Below are 4,944 nucleotides of genomic sequence, written 5' to 3' on the forward strand. Positions count from 1 at the left end.
GCAGGGGCGGGGCTAGGGCAGGACGGGGGCGGGGCTCCTCCCGTCCTCTTTTGTACTTGTTGAAATATGGTAACCCTGTTCTAATCCCAGGTGATGCAGTCACTGTTTGGGCATTCATGGAAAACTGTGTAAATGTAGGTCTGGTCCCTTCAGTCCCTAGCGAAGAGGCATACCCCTCCCCCACACCACCATCATCCACGTCATAAACCCCACCACCTGCAGCATAGACCCTGCCCCCCCACCCACAGCGTATCCCCCCATCCTCAGCATACACCCCCCCATCCTCACCCAGGGCATACAGCCTCCACCATCACCCGCATCCTAAACCCCCCCACACTTCCTGCGACATACACCCACCCGCCAACCCCTGCGTCATCCACCCGCCCGCCAACCCCTGCGCCATCCACCCGCCCGCCAACCCCCGCGACATACACCCGCCCGCCAACCCCCGCGCCATCCACCCGCCCGCCAACCCCCGCGACATACACCCGCCCGCCAACCCCCGCGCCATCCACCCGCCCGCCAACCCCCGCGACATCCACCCGCCCGCCAACCCCCGCGACATACACCCGCCCGCCAACCCCCGCGCCATCCACCCGCCCGCCAACCCCCGCGACATACACCCGCCCGCCAACCCCTGTGCCATACACCCACCCGCCAACCCCTGCGACATCCACCCGCCCGCCAACCCCTCACGGCATATACCCACCGCCACCATCACCCGTGGCATCAGCCCCCGCACTCACTGCCTGCGGCATACATCCCCCTCACCCGTAGGATACAGCCCCCCCACCCCTCGCAGAATACACTCCCCACTACCATCACCCATGGCATACCCCCCACTGCCTGCGGCAGACACACCCCACCATCACCCGCACCCACATCAGACCCCCACCCCGTGTCAGACACACCACCACCGGCCGTAATATGCATCCTGGTGAGCAAGTCTCAGCTGAGGGGCCGAGGATTCATCGGGGGGAGCAGAAGTTGCTTCCACAGGTCAGGGTGGAGTCAGATTAGCAGGGCAGCTGTTGGGGAAGCTCGCCCTGCTCCTGGTTTGTGGACAGACAGGGCACTCTGCTCTCCAGAGCTGGCAGAGGGCACCTTTCACACGGGCTAGGTGAATTACAAACCTAAAGGAACAATTTTCTGCTCCCTGTAGTTTCTCAAGTCGCTGGCCCCGCTGATGAAAGGGAGGCTGGATTGTCCAACAGATGAGATACAGTCTGTTTACATAGGTGGCTCCCAAGAGTTAACTGCTCCTGTAACCCAGGCCTGCTGGCTGTGGCACCTCGAGATTGGAGAGCCTGCTACAGTGTGGGCTAAGAGCCCTGTGGCTTATGCATTGAGATCCCAGGTTCCATCCTGCCCACCAGCAACCAGAGCTGTGCATGAAGAGCATGGTATGGCAAGGTGCCCCAGTCCCATTATCACAGGGCTAATCACAGCGGGCTGGTGTCATGCAAATGAGCACTGTAAAAAGACAGAGGGGCGGGTTAAATGTAAATGGTAACCACAAATGTGCTAAAAACAATCAAAGTCTGGATTTGGAAGCGAGATAGACAAAGACGCAAACCAGCCCCACACCTCACTGAGGTTATGTACTTGCAAAGCCATTCTTTCACACTGGTGCCAATGTATGCAAACCGAGCCCATTAGCACCGTCTCAGTGGACAAGGCTTAATGGTTCCAGTTAAGAAGCAGCCTGCGTTTCTCAGGAGGCTTCCACAAGTACAGTGGTTGTGGGTATTGCCTTTGACTTCCAAAATCCACACTGGCATGCAGAGGTTGGCACTCACCAATGAAATCCAGGTTGTTACAGGTCCAGTGGACGCAGGTATTCATGAAGCCCAGTGAAAACAGGTGCCATGCAATTCACTAATTAAGACATGCAAGGAAAAGCAAGATATTGGCCTTGTTGTAATACTGAGTGAGCAAATTTCAAGAAGAGAACGTTTTACTAAACTTTAAATCCTATCAACACGCCACAAATCAAATGGATTAAAAAGGGGAAAGAAATTATACAAAAGCAGCTTAGAGAACTCACCCAAACAACCAATATTCTGTTAAACCTGTAGACATCCACAGGAATGCTTGTATTTACCCCAGAGGCTCTGCCTTTATCCAATTAATCGGAAAGCAGTAGCTTTCGGGCGTAACTGAGTACAAGGCTCAGCGGACATGGCTAGCATCTTATACCAGGGACCAGAGTCCGTTCTTCTGTCAGAGTGGGGTAAAGCCAGGCTCACTTCATTCGTTGCTGGACTCCCTCCCACTGTTTGGCCAGTTGCAGGAGCCGGTCTCTCTTGGAGAGGGGAATGCACCTCACTAACGGTGCCCTTTGACTCAGACACGGCTTGCCCATTACTTATCAGGATTAAACCTAAACTCAGCCGCAACCGCTGATTTCGCTGCCAAAACTAACAGTTTCAGGGATACATGTGATAGTCCCTGGGAAAGATACTCCCCTGCCCCACACCGTCCCAAATCTGTCATTGCCACACACACAGCCCCCCCAAAGCTCTGTGGTTCCACACACACTCAGCACCCCAAACGCTCCCTGGTTGCTCACAGAGGCCCCTCTAAGTGCCTCTCCTGTCGTGCAGTTCACTGGCCAGCCTGGGGTCTTGGTTAACCGTGAAGAGGAGCCCTTGTGGCCGGCCCTAGCCTGGCATGTGTGAAACCTGAGTTCAATCCCCTGCTGTACCACAGCGGCCAGGGGTGACCCTGGGCCTCAGTTCCCCTCTGTTAATAGCATGGCCCTGCCTCACGGGGGTTGTGAGGATCACTAAGACTCTGTGGGGCGTAGACGCTTCAGTAATAGGGCCGTCTTGGTATCTCACACAGAGAGATGTGCTGGGTGACCAGCTGGTGAAGGGGTCTCCTGTCACGCTAACGCCCTGCATTGAAAATCTGTTTTATACTCCCGTTGTATAACGGTTGCAGTATGGGAGCAGCTTGGTGGGACCTGCCGGTAGGGAGCCAAGCACAGCGGGCGTGAGGCCTGTAGGTGCTGCCACATTATAAAGGGCAAATAAATAAAGAGATAAATATTAGTTCTCTTCACTATCTCCCTGGGCAAGTTGTTTCAGAGGCTAATTACCCTCAATAGTGAACAGCGAGGGTGAGCACCAATAGACATGATTGGGTTGATACAGAAATGACATTGTGAGGCCCTCTGGCCTGTGTTACACAGGACGTCAGACCAGATGGTCATAAATTGTCCCTTCTGGCCTTAAAATGTATGAATCTGCTCCCAGCTCTCTCACATATATATTGCACGCACACACGCTCACACACACACGCATGCACAGAGTAGCCAACATTTCCAAACCTAGGTGCCTACGTTTAAATAAGTCCATATTTAAGCACCAAAGAAAGAATTACCTGGTTTACAGAGGTCTGGTATCAATGAAAACTTTGACTAGAATATAAGATACTTGAACAGCCTCAGATTCCCAGTATTCCCCACGGACGTGTTTGCAAGTTTGTGTGCGATGAGAGAGAAATGACGCACCGTAAAGGGATTAGAAAGATTATTTTCCTTTCAATGAGACACTTATGGCCAGTGATCAGCAGAGCTGGCAGCAATGTCAGCAAATGTTGCATTACAAAATGTTTGCAATCTCCAAGTTCTTTCCAAATCCAGGGCACTGAAAAGAAGATGAGAAAGACTTTCAAGATCATTAAGTATAAAATCCCCAGAGCGATTTTTCCTTTCATGCAAGTCTGGATGGCCCCACTTTGCAGTTCTTTAGCCTGGCAGAAAGGAGAGCCCACAGGCAGTGCTAACTTTAGTCCATCATTCTCCTTCTATTTAACTGTCACCCTTCTGCAGATCCATCTATCTCCTTCTTGTTTTCCTCACTTGCCCTACAGTCCGTCTCTGAAGTGTCTGGCTACATAGTCTCCATTGCCTTTTCAAATTGCATAAGGGTGTCTTTATGCCCCCATATATCCCTGTGTTATTCCCCACAGAAACCTACTGTAACCACAAGAACTGAGTGCCACCCAGGCATTCTGCATATTAGGCTGTCTGATTATCTTCCTTCATCAGCTGCCATCATACAAATCGGGTGCTATGTTACATGCCAGAGAAGACAGCATCTCACCAGCAATCTGCCTGAGCACAGTATTATAATCTGCAGAGTCTGATTTCTGTGGGCGCGAAGGCACTCAGGGGAATCCTGCCGGTGAGACACAACTGAACAGACAGAGGACACCGTATGGGAGGCTCTGAGGTGCTGGGTCTTCTGTACAGTCACTCCAAGATGCACTCCTGCAACCTGAGATGTTTGGATATTTTACTAATTTACCGGAGCTATTTCAATGTATGGAGAGGTGAGTTCTGCTAACTATCCTAAGGGATAAAGGAGCAGTGCAGTGCCCAAGAGTGTGTTATGAGCTCTGATTAAATCTTGACTATTCTGCAACTACTCCCCGCCCCCCAATTAACAGCAATGCTCGTGACGGTTTATAATCCGTGGCCAGCTCTCAGCGGGTGGACGGGAGTTGCTGTTTGACATCGCTGGCGCTTGCCCTTGGGCGTTATGGCATTTCTAAGTGTGTTCTGTTGAATGCTGTGTGGTGTCTGGGCACAGAGCTTGTAGTGGGTCGGCCACTTCCCGTGGATCCCACTTTGCAATGCGGCTAATGAGAAAGGGGAAGTAACTCTGGACTCTGTCTTTCCCATGGTTTGTGCTGAGCCTTGGGAAAAAGTCACTTTGCAATGCAGGCCCTTGGCCCGGAGCAAAGAGCCCAGTACCTGGTGCAGTGCAATGCAGGCCCTCGGCCCGGAGCAAAGAGCCCAGCACCTGGTGCAGTGCAATGCAGGCCCTCAGCCCGGAGCAAAGAGCCCAGCACCTGGTGCAGTGCGATGCAGGCCCTCAGCCCGGAGCAAAGAGCCCAGCACCCGGTGCAGCAGCCTGGGGCGCTGACGGTCAA

General features: G+C 52.9%; 1 long non-coding RNA gene across 1 annotated transcript; it reads right to left on the bottom strand.

Moving 5' to 3' along the window:
- Positions 1-1,145: 1,145 nt before the first annotated feature.
- On the bottom strand, positions 1,146-3,580 carry LOC117876090. The gene is made up of 3 exons (XR_004645422.1): positions 3,388-3,580; positions 1,800-1,878; positions 1,146-1,473 (listed from the first exon to the last, which is right to left on the bottom strand). It is a non-coding gene; the product is annotated as an uncharacterized LOC117876090 (long non-coding RNA).
- Between the last annotated feature and the right edge of the window lie 1,364 nt (positions 3,581-4,944).

Source organism: Trachemys scripta, chromosome 4 (assembly GCF_013100865.1).
Source record: "Trachemys scripta elegans isolate TJP31775 chromosome 4, CAS_Tse_1.0, whole genome shotgun sequence".
Lineage (NCBI taxonomy): Eukaryota > Metazoa > Chordata > Testudines > Emydidae > Trachemys > Trachemys scripta.